This window comes from Urtica dioica, chromosome 6 (assembly GCF_054948205.1).
Source record: "Urtica dioica subsp. dioica isolate 48M chromosome 6, U.dioica_male_clone48M_v1_H2, whole genome shotgun sequence".
Lineage (NCBI taxonomy): Eukaryota > Viridiplantae > Streptophyta > Magnoliopsida > Rosales > Urticaceae > Urtica > Urtica dioica.
In genome coordinates this window covers 38,253,100-38,271,823 of record NC_142761.1, presented here as the reverse complement: position 1 = coordinate 38,271,823, position 18,724 = coordinate 38,253,100, and the positions used below count along the sequence as shown (strand labels likewise).

The 18,724-nt window shown below is 37.7% G+C and overlaps 1 long non-coding RNA gene across 2 annotated transcripts; it reads right to left on the bottom strand.

Moving 5' to 3' along the window:
* Positions 1–15,844: 15,844 nt before the first annotated feature.
* On the bottom strand, positions 15,845–17,485 carry LOC149393955 (uncharacterized). Of its 2 annotated transcripts, none has more exons than XR_016299872.1 (4): positions 17,389–17,485; positions 16,403–16,468; positions 16,223–16,312; positions 15,845–16,149 (listed from the first exon to the last, which is right to left on the bottom strand). It is a non-coding gene; the product is annotated as an uncharacterized LOC149393955 (long non-coding RNA). The 2 variants fall into 2 exon arrangements; XR_016299871.1 differs by having other exon boundaries at positions 15,845–16,127; positions 17,389–17,483.
* Between the last annotated feature and the right edge of the window lie 1,239 nt (positions 17,486–18,724).

Sequence of the window (18,724 nt, the reverse complement as noted above, 5' to 3'; positions counted from 1 at the left end):
GAGATATACGACCTAGGTGATGCAGAGAAGCACAATTATGCATTCATTGCAGTCCGGCAAGGGGTTGAAGAATTTGCCGCGTGGTCTTCCACCCCTTGCCCAACTGCAATGAATGCATGTTTGTGCTTCTCTGTATCGCCTGGGTCGTATATCTCCCAACCTCGCTCATCTTTAATATCCTCAATATATTCGTCAACCAATGCATGAATGATCAAAGGACGATGTACAAGAAGTTCTATGATGTCTTTCAACAAAGTAGCGTAATTATTCATTACTCCGTAATTCTCAATTCTTAGTCGTAGATACTGTTACAAAATAAGTCTTTAATGTAGACAATTTATGTTGTATACACACACTCAATAGTTTAATTGTTTTAGATCAAATATTATGGCGTTTATTATATTTTCTCCACTAATAGGATACTTCTCGTCTCTCACTATTCTCTGCTCACGTATATACTCCATTGCCGATCTTGGATGATACTATTAAGAAAAATCCAAGATATGTTGAATCGATAATCGAACACGAGCTTTAAACTGTCTCTTACATTCCATTTCCACGATATCGACTACTCTTGAATTTTTCTCAAGGGCATTATCCAAGACCGACAATGGAGTATATACATGAGTAAGGAATAATGAAAAACGAGCACTATCCTCTTAGAGGAGATAATATAATAAACGTCATAATACTAGAGGTAAACTTCTTAAACTATTCCGTGTGTGTATACAACATAAATTCTTTTTATTCAGGACTTGTAACAGTATCCACGACTGAGAATTGAGATTTACGAAGTAATGAATAATTTCGCTACTTTGTTAAAAGACATTAGCGAGCTTCTTGTACAACGTCCTTTGATCATTCATTCATTGGTTGGCAAAAATATTTAGGATATCAAAGGTGAGCGAGAATGAGAGATATACGAACCCGGTGATGTAGAGAAGCACAATCATGGATTCATTGCAGTCGGACAAGGGGTTGAAGAATATGCCGCGTAGTCTTCCACCCCTTGCCCAACTGCAATTAATGTATGATTGTACTTCTCTGCATCGCCTGGGTCGTATATCTCCCTTCCTCGCTCACCTTTAATATCCTCAATATATTCGTCAACCAATGCATAAATGATCAAAGGACGCTGTACAAGAAGTTCGCTGATGTCTTTCAACAAAGTAGCGTAATTATTCATTACTCCGTAATTCTCAATTCTTAGTCGTAGATACTGTTACAAAATAAGTCTTTAATGTAGACAATTTATGTTGTATACACACACTCAATAGTTTAATCGGTTTACATCAAATATTATGGCGTTTATTATATGTTCTCCTCTAATAGGATAGTGCTCGTCTCTCACTATTCTCTACTCACGTATATACTGCATTGCCGATCTTGGATGATACTCTTGAGAAAATCCAAGATACGTTGGATCGATAATCGAACACGAGCTTTAAACTGTCGCTTATATTCCATTTCCAGCATATCGACTATCTTGGATTTTTCTCAAGGGCGTCATCCAAGACCGGAAATAGAGTACATACATGAGCAACGAATAATGAGAGACGAGCCCTATCCTCTTAAAGGAGATAATATAATAAACTTCATAATATCCGAGCTAAACCTCTTAAACTATTGCGTGTGTGTATACAACATAAATTCTTTTTATTAACCACTTGTAACAGTATCCACGACTGAGAATTGAGAATTACGAAGTAACGAATAATTTCGCTACTTTGTTAAAAGACATCAGCGAGCTTCTTGTACAACGTCCTTTGATCATTCATTCATTGGTTGACAAAAATATTTAGGATATCAAAGGTGAGCGAGAATGAGAGATATACGACTCCGGTGATGCAGAGAAGCACAATCATGCATTCATTGCAGTCGGACAAGAGGTTGAAGAATATGCCGCGTAGTCTTCCACCCCTTGCCCAAATGCAATTAATGCATGATTGTAATTCTCTGCATCGCCTAGGTCGTATATCTCCCTTTCTCGCTCACCTTTAATATCCCCAATATATTCGTCACCCAATGCATGAATGATCAAAGGAAGATGTACAAGAAGTTCGCTGATGTCCTTCAACAAAGTAGCGTAGTTATTCATTACTCCGTAATTCTCAATTCTTAGTCGTAGATACTGTTACAAAATAAGTCTTTAATGTAGACAATTTATGTTGTATACACACACTCAATAGTTTAATCGGTTTACATCAAATATTATGGCGTTTATTATATGTTCTCCTCTAATAGGATAGTCCTCGTCTCTCACTATTCTCTACTCACGTATATACTGCATTGCCGATCTTGGATGATACTCTTGAGAAAATCCAAGATACGTTGGATCGATAATCGAACACGAGCTTTAAACTGTCGCTTATATTCCATTTCCAGCATATCGACTATCGTGGATTTTTCTCAAGGGCGTCATCCAAGACCGGCAATAGAGTACATACATGAGCAACGAATAATGAGAGACGAGCACTATCCTCTTAGAGGATATAATATAATAAACGTCATAATACCCGAGGTAAACATCTTAAACTATTGCGTGTGTATATAACATAAATTCTTTTTATGCACGACTTGTAACAGTATCCACGACTGAGAATTGAGAATTACGGAGTAATGAATAATTTCGCTAGTTTGTTGAAAGACATCAACGAGCTTCTTGTACAACGTCCTTTGATCATTTATGCATTGGTTGGCAAAAATATTTAGGATATCAAAGGTGAGCGAGAATGAGAGATATACGACCCCGGTGATGCAGAGAAGCACAATCATGCATTCATTGCAGTCGGACAAGGGGTTGAAGAATATGCCGCGTGGTCGTACACCCCTTGCCCAACTGCAATGAATGCATGATTGTACTTCTCTGCATCGCTTGGCTCGTATATCTCCCTACCTCGCTCACCTTTAATATCCTCAATATATTCGTCAACCAATGCATGAATAATCAAAGGACGCCGTACAAGAAGTTCGCTGATGTCTTTCAACAAAGTAGCGTAATTATTCATTACTCCGTAATTCTTAATTCTTAGTCGTAGAAACTATTACAAAATAAGTCTTTAATGTAAACAATTTATGTTGTATACACACACTCAATAGTTTAATTGGTTTACATCAAATATTATGGTGTTTATTATATGTTCTCCTCTAATAGGATACTGCTCGTCTCTCACTATTCTCTGCTCACGTATATACTCCATTGCCGATCTTGGATGATACTCTTGAGAAAAATCCAAGATACGTTGGATCGATAATCGAACACGAGCTTTAAACTGTCTCTTATATTCCATTTCCACGATATCGACTACTCTTGGATTTTTCTCAAGGGCGTAATCCAAGACCGACAATGGAGTACATACATGAGCAACGAATAATGAGACGAGCACTATCCTCTTAGATGAGATAATATAATAAACGTCATAATACCCGAGGTAAACTTCTTAAACTATTGCGTGTGTGTATACAACATAAATTATTTTTATTCATGACTTGTAACAGTATCAACGACTGAGAATTGAGAATTACGGAGTAATTAATAATTTCGCTACTTTGTTGAAAGACATCAACGAGCTTCTTGTACAACGTCCTTTGATCATTCATGCATTGGTTGGCAAAAATATTTAGGATATCAAAGGTGAGCGAGAATGAGAGATATACGACCCCGGTGATGCAGAGAAGCACAATCATGCATTCATTGCAGTCTGGCAAGGGGTTGAAGAATTTGCCGCGTAGTCTTCCACCCCTTGCCCAACTGCAATGAATGCATGATTGTGCTTCTCTGCATCGCCTGGGTCGTATATCTCCCAACCTCGCTCATCTTTAATATCCTCAATATATTCGTCAACCAATGCATGAATGATCAAAGGACGTTGTACAAGAAATTCGCAGATGTCTTTCAACAAAGTAGTGTAATTATTCATTACTCCGTAATTCTCAATTATTAGTCGTAGATACTGTTACAAAATAAGTCTTTAATGTTAAATTATCTTGTATATATTATGTAATTAGTATAGGATATTATTTCCTGTTTTGTAGAACTAATTTAGTGCCGATTATTCTAGGATATATTCAGTTTTATTTTCTTTCTTGTTTAGCAGCTAAGTTACTATTTTTGTGGGATTTAGTTATTTCCTTGTATTCTATATATATGTTCATTCGGTTAATGAGAATTATTCATTCCGCATATTTTTATCTCTGCTCTCATGGTATCAGAGCCACAAACACATCAAATATATCTATAGGATCTTAGCCAATTCTCATGGCTGATCCAAGTATTAATAGCACCGGTTCTACCGGAAATAGCACCGGTTCTACCGAAAATTCTTCTCGGTCTGGTGGATTGAATTCTATCACCACCACCGATCACCTTCAAACCCATTCCATCACTTCTCATAAACTGAATGGATGTAATTTCATGGAGTGGTCTCAATCTGTCAAACTCTTCGTTCAAGGGAGAGGTAAATTTGGTTATCTTTCATGAACCACGATCAGACCGGACGCTAAGGAAGATCTCATCGGCTACAACACTTGGGAGGCTGAAAACTCGATGATAATGTCCTGGCTTGTGAATTCTATGGAAACAAGTCTAGGAAGAACATATCTCTTTCTTCCCTCGGCAAGTGCAATCTGGACGACAGTAAGGGAGACATACTCAGACCTCGGCAATGCTGGCCAACTTTTTGAGATCAAGTCTCAATTGAGGAAGGCTAGGCAGGGCGAGAAATCTGTGACGCAGTACTACACCGATCTCAAGATGCTTTGGCAGGAGATGGATCTTTACTACGATTACGAGTGGAGCTGCCCGGAAGACGGCGCCTTCTATCAGAAAACTGTCGAGAAGGAGAGAGTATTTGATTTTCTGGTTGGCTTAAATGCAGATCTCGATGAAGTTATGGGCAGAATCCTTGGTCGAGACCCACTTCCAAGCACACGCGAGGTGTTTTCAGAAGTCCGCAGAGAGGAGAGCCGTCGCCAGGTCATGCTCAGACCCGGTGCCAGTGATGCATCACCAACGCAGCCGGAGATGAGTGCCATGGTGACTTCCAAACCGGATTCCAGCAACCGGTTCTCAAAGAAGTTTGACCGACCGATCTGCGAACACTGCAATAAGGTGGGACACATTAAAGCTAAGTGTTGGAAACTTCATGGCAAGCCGGCTGATTCACAACGATCCTTCAACGACAACAAAAGTGCTCTCCAAGTCTCTCAGCCGATAGCAAGCAGTCCCGGGGCTCAGTCATCGACTCCAGAACAGTCCTTCTTCAATAAAGACAACTTAGAGCAATTGTTTAAGCTATGGACCTCTCATCAGTCATCCCTTCCATCATCATCCTTAGCTCAGAAAGGTATCCATATGACAACCCTAAAAATATCCTTAGATAATTCTAATCCATGGATCCTAGACTCAAAGGCTTCAAATCATATGACTGGCCTTATCTGTTTCACACATATTACCCTTGTTCTGGTCATGAAAAAGTGAAAATTGCAGATGGATCTCTCTCTGCTATTGCTGGGAAAGGTTCAATCATTTTATCCCCATCCATTACCCTCTCCAATGTTCTTCATGTTCCTAATCTTGCCTATAATTTGTTATCTGTCCATAAATTGACAACTGATTCACAATGTAAGCTCATATTTGTACCTACTGGTTGTGATTTTCAGGACCTATGCTCGGGGAAGATGATTGGCAGTGCTAAAGAATACGGTGGGCTATACTACTTCACCTCTGAGGCAAACTTGAGTAAACAAATTCAGAAACCTCATTGTTCTAGTTTCTTTTCATTATCTGATGAAATAATGTTATGGCACTTTCGTTTAGGCCATCCAAGTTTCGGTTATCTAAAACATTTGTTTCCTTCTATGTTTCAAAAAAAGAATATTGATCTTTTACAATGTGAAATCTGTCAATTAGCAAAACATAAAAGGTCTAGTTTTCCTACTTTGAAATATAGTCCATCTAAACCTTTTGCTTTAATCCATAGTGATATTTGGGGACCATCACGTGTAAAAAATATTACTAACACACGATGGTTCATTACTTTCATTGATGATCATACTAGAAACACATGGATATATTTGCTAAAGGATAAATCAGAGGCTGAAAATACATTTAAGATGTTTTATAAAATGGTTGAAACTCAATTTAATAGCCGAATACAAATTTTAAGAATTGATAATGGTAGAGAGTATTTTAATAAAATCCTGGGTAATTTTTTAATTGAAAAGGGCATAATCCATCAAAGTTCTTGTGTTGATACACCTCAACAAAATGGAATTACCGAAAGAAAAAATAGACACCTACTTGAAGTTACTCGAGCCTTAATGTTTTCAATGAATGTCCCAAAACATTTTTGGGGGGATGCTTTGCTAACTGCTTCATATCTAATTAATACAATGCCAAGCAAAGTTCTTAGCTATAAAACCCCTATTCAAACACTCAAATTTTTTTTTCCTGAAAATAAATGTTTCACACATCTTTCTCCGAAAATTTTTGGCTGTACTGTCTTTGTTCACATCCATAATCATAATAGAGGAAAATTGGATCCAAGAGCAACTAAATGCATATTTCTTGGCTTTTCCCCTACTCAAAAAGGTTTTAAATGTTATGATCCTAGCTCGAGTAAATTCTTTGTAAGTATGGATGTTACATTTTTTGAAAACAAACCTTTTTTTTTATAAAAACCCTCTTCAGGGGGAGAAAAATGATAATGAAGAGTGTTTTTGGGAATTAAATACTCTGCCTATTTCTTTGCCTAAATCCGATTGTGTGCATAATGATATTTCATCTTATAATAAAAAAAAGAATCTAATTCTATTGAGAACAAAGCATTGATTTTCGTGTTAACTCAAGAGTGCAATCGGAGAATGAAGTTGAAACCCCGTCATTGTCATCATCGGAACCGGACTCGGGTCAAGGTAACGCATCTCCACCTTCTATCATGTCTAACTCACCCATAGCCACTGAAACTAGTGATGAGTCAGTCGAAGACCTAGATGAGCCTATAGCCCTAAGAAAAGGTACCAGAAATTGCACTAAGTTCCCTCTATACCCTATGTCAAATTATGTCTCATATCAAAATCTTTCTCCCGCCTTTAGAGCATTTACCACAAATCTTATAACTGATAATGTTCCTAGTTCTATACAAGAAGCTCTAAGTAGTCCTAAATGGAAGGAGACTGTTTTAGAGGAAATGAGAGCTCTAAAGAAAAATGAGACATGGGAGATAACCAAGTTACCTAAGGGAAAACGGACTGTTGATTGCAAGTGGATTTTCACGATTAAGTACAATGCCGAGGGGATAGTTGAGAGATACAAGGCGAGGCTTGTTGCTCGAGGGTTTACTCAAACCTATGGACTTGATTATGAGGAAACCTTTGCCCCGGTCGCTAAACTTAGTACGGTTCGAGTTTTACTCTCCCTTGCAGTGAATCTTGATTGGCCACTACGACAATTCGATGTCAAGAATGCATTCCTCAATGGAGAATTGGAAGAAGAAGTCTTCATGCAACTTCCCCCGGGGTTTGACCAAAATTCCGATGGGAAAGTGTGTCTCTTGAAGAAGGCATTATACGGGCTCAAGCAATCTCCACGAGCTTGGTTTGGAAGATTTTCAAAGGCAATGAAGGATCAGCAATACACACAAGCCCATAGTGATCACACCATGTTCTACAAACACTCTCTTAATGGTAAAATAGCCATATTGATTGTTTATGTGGATGACATTGTGATGACAGGGGATGATGAGGCCGAACTCGATAGGTTGAAGCATTTTCTAGCTCGACAATTCGAGGTGAAAGATCTCGGAAGCCTCAAGTACTTCTTGGGAATGGAAGTTGCGAGGTCATCAAAGGGAATTGCAATCTCACAGAGAAAGTACGTGCTTGACTTGCTCATGGAGACTGGTTTACTCGGCTGCAAACCTGCCTCTACACCGATCGATCCAAATCATAAGCTTACCAAGTCAAATGGTGAAAATCTGGCTAATAAAGAGAGGTATCAAAGACTGGTTGGAAAGCTAATTTACTTAGCTCATACGCGGCCAGATATTGCATATGCAGTGAGTCTCGTGAGTCAACACATGCACAACCCATCTAAAAGTCATCTAGAGGCAATGTATCGCATTCTACACTATCTCAAAGGAAGCCCAGGAAAAGGAGTTTTCTTCCAGAAAAATGACAGCAGGCAGATCGAGGTCTTTACGGATGCTGACTATGCCGGATGCTCAGACGACCGACGATCAACATCAGCATATTGCACCTTTGTGTGGGGCAATCTTGTGACGTGGAGGAGTAAGAAACATGTTGTTGTGTCTCAGAGTAGTGCAAAGGCTGAATTCCGAGCCATGGCCCAGGGTATTTGCGAAATCATTTGGATCAAAAGCATCTTGAACGAGCTACAGATCGAGTTCACAGCTCCTATGAAGCTGTTTTGTGATAATAAGTCGGCCATTAGCATTGCTAATAATCCAGTCCAACATGACCGGACCAAGCACGTGGAAATCGATCGTCACTTCATCAAGGAGAAGCTAGAAAATGGAGAAATCTGCATACCTTTTGTTCCAACATCAGAACAACTTGCCGATGTTCTCACCAAGGGACTTTACAGACAGAAATTTGAAGACTTCATAACCAAGTTTGGCATGATTGACATCTTCACACCAACTTGAGGGGGAGTGTTAAATTATCTTGTACATATTATGTAATTAGTATAGGATATTATTTCCTGTTTTGTAGAACTAATTTAGTGCCGATTATTCTAGGATATATTCAGTTTTATTTTCTTTCCTGTTTAGCAGCTAGGTTACTATTTTTGTGGGATTTAGTTATTTCCTTACATTCTATATATATGTTCATTCGGTTAATGAGAATTATTCATTCCTCATATTTTTATCTCTGCTCTCATTTAATGTAGACAATTTATGTTGTATACACACACGCAATAGTTTAATTGGTTCACATCAAATATTATGGCGTTTATTATATTTTCTCCTCTAATAGGATAGTTCTCGTCTATCACTATTCTCTGTTCACGTATATACTCCATTGCCGATCTTGGATGATACTCTTAAGAAAAATCCAAGATATGTTGGATCGATAATCGAACACGAGCTTTAAACTGTCTCTTACATTCCATTTCCACGATATCGACTGCTCTTGGATTTTTCTCAAGGGCATCATCCAAGACCGACAATGGAGTATATACGTTAGTAAGAAATAATGAAAGACGAGCACTATCCTCTTAGATGAGATAATATAATAAACGTCATAATACCAGAGGTAAACTTCTTAAACTATTGCGTGTGTGTATACAACATAAATTCTTTTTATTCACGACTTCTAAGAGTATCCACGACTGAGAATTGAGAATTACGGAGTAATGACTAATTTCGTTACTTTGTTGAAAGACATCAGCGAGCTTCTTGTACAACGTCCTTTGATCATTCATGCATTGTTTGGCAAAAATATTTAGGAAATCAAAGGTGAGCGAGAATGAGAGATATACGACCCCGGTGATGCAGAGAAGCACAATCATGCATTCATTGAGTCGGACAATGGGTTAAAGAATATGCCGCGTGGTCTTCCACCCCTTGCACAACTGCAATGAATGCATGATTGAACTTCTCTGCATCGCCTAGGTCGTATACCTCCCTACATCGCTCACCTTTAATATCCTCAATATATTCGTCAACCAATGCATGAATGATCAAAGGACGCTGTACAAGAAGTTCGCTGATGTCTTTCAACAAAGTAGCGTAATTATTCATTACTCCGTAATTCTCAATTCTTAGTCGTAGATACTGTTACAAAATAAGTCTTTAATGTAGACAATTTATGTTGTATACACACACTCAATAGTTTAATTGGTTTACATCAAATATTATGGCGTTTATTATATGTTCTCCTCTAATAGGATAGTGCTCGTCTCTCACTATTCTCTGCTCACGTATATACTCCATTGTCGATCTTGGATGATACTCTTGAGAAAAATCCAAGATATGTTAGATCGATAATCGAACACGAGCTTTAAACTGTCTCTTATATTCCATTAACACGATATCGACTACTCTTGGATTTTTCTCAAGGACGTCATCCAATACCGACAATGGAGTACATACATGAGCAACGAATAATGAGAAACGAGCACTATCCTCTTAGAGGAGATAATATAATAAACGTCATAATACCCGAGGTAAACTTCTTAAACTATTGTGTGTGTGTATACAACATAAATTCTTTTTATTCACGACTTGTAACAGTATCCACGACTGAGAATTGAGAATTACGGAGTAATGAATAATTTCGCTACTTTGTTGAAAAACATCAGCGAGCTTCTTGTACAACGTCCTTTGATCATTCATGCATTGGTTGGCAAAAATATTTAGGATATCAAAGGTGAGCGAGAATGAGAGATGTAAGACCCCGGTGATGCAGAGAAACACAATCATGCATTCATTGCAGTCGGACAAGGGGTTGAAGAATATGCCGCGTGGTCTTCCACTCCTTGCCCAACTGCAATGAATGCATGATTGTACTTCTCTGCATCGCCTGGGTCGTATATCTCCCTACCTCGCTCACCTTTAATATCCTCAATATATTCGTCAACCAATGCATGAATGATCAAAAGACGCTCTACAAGAAGTTCGCTGATGTCTTTCAACAAAGTAGCGTAATTATTCATTACTCCGTAATTCTCAATTCTTAGTCGTAGATACTGTTACAAAATAAGTCTTTAATGTAGACAATTTATGTTGTATACACACACTCAATAGTTTAATTGGTTTACTTCAAATATTATGGCATTTCTTATGTTTTCTCCTCTAATAGGATAGTTCTCGTCTCTCACTATTCTCTGCTCACGTATATACTCCATTGTCGATCTTGGATGATACTCTTAAGAAAAATCCAAGATATGTTGGATCGATAATCGAACACGAGCTTTAAACTGTCTCTTACATTCCATTTCCACGATATCGACTGCTCTTGGATTTTTCTTAAGGGCATCATCCAAGACCGACAATTGAGTATATACGTTAGTAAGAAATAATGAAAGACGAGCACTATCCTCTTAGATGAGATAATATAATAAACGTCATAATACCAGAGGTAAACTTCTTAAACTATTGCGTGTGTGTATACAACATAAATTCTTTTTATTCACGACTTCTAAGAGTATCCACGATTGAGAATTGAGACTTACGGAGTAATGACTAATTTCGTTACTTTGTTGAAAGACATCAACGAGCTTCTTGTACAACGTCCTTTGATCATTCATGCATTGGTTGGCAAAAATATTTAGGATATCAAAGGTGTGCGAGAATGAGAGATATACGACCCCGGTGATGCAGAGAAACACAATCATGTATTCATTACAGTCGGACAATGGGTTGAAGAATATGCCGCGTAGTCTTCCACCCCTTGCCCAACTGCAATGAATGCATGATTGTATTTCTCTGCACCGCATGGGTCGTATATCTCCCTACCTCGCTCACTTTTAATATCCTCAATATATTCGTCAAGCAATGCATGAATGATCAAAGGACGCTCTACAAGAAGTTCGCTGATGTCTTTCAACAAAGTAGCGTAATTATTCATTACTCTGTGATTCTCAATTCTTAGTCGTAGATACTGTTACAAAATAAGTCTTTAATGTAGACAATTTATGTTGTATACACACACTCAATAGTTTAATTTGTTTAAATCAAATATTGTGGCGTTTATTATATGTTCTCCTCTAATAGAATAGTGCTCGTCTCTCACTATTCTCTGCTCACGTATATACTTCATTGCCGATCTTGGATGATACTCTTGAGAAAAATCCAAGATACATTGGATCGATAATCTAACACGAGCTTTAAATTGTCTCTTATATTCCATTTCCACGATATCGACTACTCTTGGATTTTTCTCGAGGGCGTCATCCAAGACCGACAATGGAGTACATACATGAGCAACGAATAATGAGACGTGCACTATCCTCTTAGAGGAGATAATATAATAAACGTCATAATAACCGAGGTAAACTTCTTAAACTATTGTGTGTGTGTGTGTATACAATATAAATTCTTTTTATTCACGACTTGTAACAGTATCCACGACTGAGAATTACGGAGTAATGAATAATTTCGCTACTTTGTTAAAAGACATCAACGAGCTTGTTGTACAATGTCCTTTGATCATTCACGCATTGGCTGGCAAAAATATTTAGGATATCAAAGGTGAGCGAGAATGAGAGATATATGACCCCGGTGATGCAGAGAAGCACAATCATGCATTCATTGCAGTCCGGCAAGGGGTTGAAGAATTTGTCGCGTGGTCTTCCACCCCTTGCCCAAGTGCAATGAATGCATGATTGTGCTTCTCTGCATCGCCTGGGTCGTATATCTCCCAACCTCGATCATCTTTAATATCTTCAATATATTCGTCAACCAATGCATGAATGATCAAAGGACGCTGTACAAGAAGTTCGCTGATGTCATTCAACAAAGTAGCGTAATTATTCATTACTCCGTAATTCTCAATTCTTAGTCGTAGATACTGTTACAAAATAAGTCTTTAATGTAGACAATTTATGTTGTATACACACACTCAATAGTTTAATTGGTTTACATCAAATATTATGGCGTTTATTATATTTTCTCATCTAATAGGATAGTTCTCGTCTCTCACTATTCTCTGCTCACGTATATACTCAATTGCCGATCTTGGATGACTCTTAAGAAAAATCGAAGATATGTTGGATCGATAATCGAACACGAGCTTTAAACTGTCTCTTACATTCCATTTCCACGTTATCGACTACTCCTGGATTTTTCTCAAGGGCATCATCCAAGACCGACAATGGAGTATATACGTGAGTAAGGAATAAGAAAGACGAGCACTATCCTCTTAGAAGAGATAATATAATAAACGTCATAATACCAGAGGTAAACTTCTTAAACTATTGCGTGTGTGTATACAACATAAATTCTTTTTATTCAGGACTTGTAACATTATCCACGACTGAGAATTGAGAATTACGGAGTAAAGAATAATTTCGCTACTTTGTTGAAAGACATCGACGAGCTTCTTGTACAACGTCCTTTGATCATTCATGCATTGGTTGGCAAAAATATTTAGGATATCAAAGGTGTGCGAAAATGAGATATATACGACCCCGGTGATGCAGAGAAGCACAATCATGCATTCATTGCAGTCGGACAAGGGGTTGAAGAATATGCCGAGTAGTCTTCCACCCCTTGCCCAACTGCAATGAATGCATGATTGTACTTCTCTGCATCGCCTGGGTCGTATATCTCTCTACCTCGCTCACCTTTAATATCCTCAATATATTCGTCAACCAATGCATGAATGATCAAAGGACGCTCTACAAGAAGTTCGCTGATGTCTTTCAACAAAGTAGCGTAATTATTCATTACTCCGTAATTCTCAATTCTTAGTCGTAGATACTGTTACAAAATAAGTCTTTAATGTAGACAATTTATGTTGTATACACACACTCAATAGTTTAATTGGTTTACATCAGATATTATGGCGTTTATTATATTTTCTCCTCTAATAGGATAGTGCTCGTCTCTCACTATTCTCTGCTCACATATATACTCCATTGCTGATCTTCGATGATACCCTTGAGAAAAATCCAAGATTTGTTGGATCGATAATCGAACACGAGCTTTAAACTGTCTCTTATATTCCATTTCCACGAAATCGACTACTCTTGGATTTTTCTCAAGGGCATCATCCAAGACCGACAATGGAGTATATACGTGAGCAAGGAAAAATGAGAGACGAGCATTATCCTCTTAGAGGAGATAATAAATAAACTTCATAATATCCGAGCTAAACCTCTTAAACTATTGCGTGTGTGTATACAACATAAATTCTTTTTATTAACCACTTGTAACAGAATCCACGACTGAGAATTGAGAATTACGGAGTAATGAATAACTTCGCTACTTTGTTGAAAGACATCAACGAGCTTCTTGTACAACGTCCTTTGATCATTCATTCATTGGTTGGCAAAAATATTTAGGATATCAAATGTGAGCGAGGATGGGAGATATACGACCCCGGTGATGCAGAGAAGCAAAGTCATGCATTCATTGCAATCGGGCAAGGGGTTGAAGAATATGCCACGTGGTCTTCCACTCCTTGCCCGACTGTGACGAGCGCTACTTCTACAGGCGGCATCGTAAAAATCGCGAGTTACAGCTCTTCGTGATCGAGCCCGACGAGGATGTGCCTACCATTAGCGAGGTCTTAGACCGAGCTCATCAATTCACGAGGAAAGGAGAGTGCCACGTGAAATTGGTCAAGATCTTTTTGAACTCGATACCAAACCCCGCCTCCACGAAAGATGAAGGTCGATATTTCAGTACAAGGTCGTGACTTGAAGGCACTAGTCGATTCCGGGGCCACCCATAACTTATCTTGGCATCATTCTTCACGATGGCAGAAAAGCGATGAGTGCGAGGCCTTACCGATAATCGCATGCTTAGAAAGACGCAATCGAGGAGCTGGTGATAAGGAATAATATAGGAGAGAACCAACCCCCTTCTCCATACCTATTTTCTTGGTTCGAAGGAAGGATAGAAGTTGGAGATTCTGCGTCGATTATCATGCCCTTGAGTGGGAAACGATTCCCAAAAGTTTCTGATCTTGGTCATCGCCAACCTCCTTGATGAGCTTCACATGATGGTGTGGTTTTCAAAGCATGATTTGAGGTCTCACCAAATCCAGGTCCGAGACAAAGATGCGCACTGCTGCTTTTCGGACTAACGAGGGGCGTTATGAGTTCTGTGTCATGCCTTTCAAACCAATGACCTTGCCACCTCTCAATCACTCATGAACTCAACTCTATTTTCGGACTAACGAGGGGCGTTATGAGTTGCGGAAGTGCGTGTTTTTTCAACGATATTCTAATTTATAGCAACACGTTGAGTGAACATGTGCAACACCTAGAGAGCGTACTGAAGATCTTGACAGTGCACAAGTTGTCCGTAAATTAAAAGAAGTGTATCTTTGGTCAGCCACGGCTTGAATACCTCCTCAATCACATAATCTCGACCGAGGGGGTAATAGTTGGCGGTCGCAATGTCGTGACGGTCGTGAAATGGTAGACTCCATGCACGATTAATGAGTTCTAGGGCTTCCTTAGCTTGGCGGAATACTACCTCAAGTTCATTAAGGTCTACGAGAAGATCACTTGGCCGCTCATTGATTAGCCCAATGACTCGTTCAGGTGGAAAAAGGTCTCCAACCAGGCTTTCAACAAGCTAAAGCACGTCCTCACAACCACATTGGTTTTGGGGGTCTGCGCTGCGCTGGTACTAAGGCTGAGCCAGAGGTGCTTATCGAGTGGAGAGGCTACGGGTCTCCGATGCCACCTAGGAAGACTTTCTCGACATTCAACGTGAATTTACTAAGTTTCACCTTAAGGACAAGGTGAAAAGGCGGGCAAATGAAATTGATAAGTTGCGACCTGTTACGTATGGGAGAAAGCAGAAGGGATTCGGGAAAGGTACAGGTCTAAAATGGCTTGCCTTAGTTGGTTGGGGTCAAGGGAAAGGCAAGGGCATTTAGGAGGATAACTGTTGGGTAGGAAGTGACATATTGTGTGACTAGAGGAGCTGAGTCAGCAAAGTTAATTAGACGGGAGAAAGGATGTGGCACAGAGAAGAATCTTGTAATCTGAGTACTGTAGAGAGGGAGAGAATCAAAGAGAGAATGTGGCACAGAGAAAGAGTCATCTTGTAGTCTGAGAGAGACACAGAGAGCATTTTGGGGAGGTCACTATGTACCTCTAGTGGCGCATCTAGCCCTAGTAGGCTTGTACTAGCAGATATAATGATACAAAAAAATCCCATTCCCTATTCCAGTGTTTTTGTTCTCGACTAATTGATCGAATTAAACAAATTAATTCATAACAGACTCATTGGCCAGTTGGCTGGTTGAGGAATGAATTGGTGTGGTTAAAAAAAAAAGACTCGTAATCACCAATCTGACCAACTAAAATACAATAATAAATATTGTAGGATATATAAATAAATTTGAAAACAAAAAAACAACTTTCATTTACCTTTTGTTTGCATCCTTACTTCCGTCATAGTCTTTTCCCTCTTTTCTCCAATCTACATCAAAAAAATTGAAATCCTGTCCAAAGTCCACGCAACCATGTATTGAGCTCACAGTAGAGATTCATAAAATATATTTTGCTAATGTTCACCTTGATTGTAGTTGGCAGTTCCACTGGATTTTGTATCAGCTACATTTTGCTCATGTTCACCTTGATTGTAGTTGGCGGTTCCACTGGATTCTGTAGGCATAAAATGTGAAGAAAAAAAAGGTTATCGAAAGTTCTTGTTTTCTTTAAAATAAAAATAAAATAAAAAATAAATTAACCTACCTCCACGTTCATTCTTTCTGTTATTCTTCGGCATCCCAAAGAACAGAATAGGGCGAATGAGACAATCTGATATTTTACAAAGAAACTGACATGTATTATTAAAAGTTGAAAGAAAATATAATAAAAACGAGGCCGTTGCGAAAAACAAAATGCAAACTGGACCAAGATTTATATTGATAATTTTAACTGATTAGACGAAATCCAATTGTAAGAAATTAGTATAATGTCCTATTAATCGTTGTCTTCGATGTACTCAACATGGTCAACGTGTATCCACTATCGTCTCCTTCGGTTCGTTAGCTATTCCACAAGCAAGTTTGCTTCTTGTGGTGAGAACCGAGGTGAGAGTGGGTCCCTTCTTCCTTGACGACAACGATTTTCAGAAGCCTCAAAAGCCTGGTTCCTAGTGGCGCATCTACACTGTTTTTTATTTCCACTCACCCCTTTCCTCGATCATCTCTTGTTCAGAACCAGGCTTTCTTGAAGTACAGAAATAGTTCGTCATAAATTCCCCAATCAGCCCTAGATCAGCCCTAATCAGCCTTTCTTGAGGCCATTTTTCAGTTCGTTTGATTGTTCAAATTGAAGTTCAGAAATAAATCTTCAAAAACTCAGCCAATCAGCCCTAATCAGCCTTTCTTGAGGCCATTTTACAGTTCGTTTGATTGTTCAAATTGAAGTTCAGAAATAGTTCTTCGAAAACTCAGCCAACCAGCCCTAGATCAACCCTAATCAGCCTTATTTGAAGCCATTTTTCAGTTCGTTTGATCGTTCTTTGAACAATCAAACGATATTCAGTTTCAATTCCAAACTCGAACCCTAACCAGTTAAGAACACCCCAAACTCGAGACCTAACCCACAAAACTAGATTCTCACCATTCAGACTCGCATACAAACTAAAAGGACTCGTAGAAGTGTATGATACTTCACATAAATCAGAGAGAGAGAGAGAGAGAGAGAGAGAGAGAGAGAGAGAGACGACGAACCTTGGAGGAGAGAGTCTTCCAAATTTTTCAGAAACCCATTTCTGATTGTTTCTTCTTCTCTTCTTCTATTTTCTCTTTTTCTTTTCTTTAATTTTCGTTTTATTGTCTAATCATGCTGTTTTTGGCAATACTTTGGTTGTGTTTGGTAGTTAACTCAAAAAGTTTTTGTTTTCTATTTTCTAATTTTTATAGTTGTACTGAAAAATTATTTTGCAGTTGTTTTCAAAAAGCTGTTTGGTACAGTTTTCATTTTTGTTTTTGAGAAAGTGAAAAAACTGAAAAAATTTGTTTGGTATAGTTTTCATTTTTGTTTTTGAAAGAATGAAAAGAGAAGATGAGGAGAAGGAGAAGAGAAAAGAAGAAAAAAATTTCCAAAAACACCTTTCATTTGTTTTCAGTTTTCTTTACTTTTTTACAAAACAACTTCAAAATTTTTTGAAAATTTTTTCCGAAACATTAAAACAAACACATTTTCACTTTTTGTTTTCAATTTTTTCAACTCAAAAAGTGAAAAACAGTTTTTGGAATGAAAACCAAACACAACCTTTTTTTTTTAAGTGATTTTTAAATAACTGTACAAAAAAACTGTTGTTTTAAAAAATAGATGAGTGTTTGATAAACTATTGTAATGGTTAACAAAAACTAATTTAGTCTTTGGCAAAATATATATTAATATTTATAAGTAATAATTATTTATATAAAATATAATTAATAATAATAAGATATTTTTTGGTACATAAAAAATATATCAAAGTAGGTGTCTATAGAATGTAAAAAATAAATTATAAATTTTGGTGACGTCAAAAAAATTATTTGATAAAAACATATAAAGATAATTAGAATTAAAAGTTAGTATAAGAGAAAAAAAAAATTAAGAGAGAGAAACTGTAAACCAAAAACTAAAACTACTTATATTTGTAGCTTTTAGTTTTTTAGTTAAAATATTCAAAAACACTTTTTAACTTTTAGAAAAATCAATTTTGAAGAAACACTTAAATATGATTTAACTTTTAGAAAAAGCTAAAATTAAGCTTAATAAACTGAGCCAAACATAGCCCCAGCCTTTCAAAGCAAACGCTATTTTATTTTATTTTTTAAGAAACTTAATTAATTTTTTTTTAATACTGGTTTAGAATTAAAATTTAAAAAAACAGAGTGGCAAAAATTGAGTTCAATCCATAAACTAAGCACATGAGAATTCACAAAAGTACCCATTTCAAAAGGTAGACTATTCTGATGCCAATTTCATTCCATATGTAAAGCTAATGGAAAATGAACTTACATTCATTTAGACAAGAGCCTAAATTCATGGATGGTTCTCGGGTTGGAAAAGAGC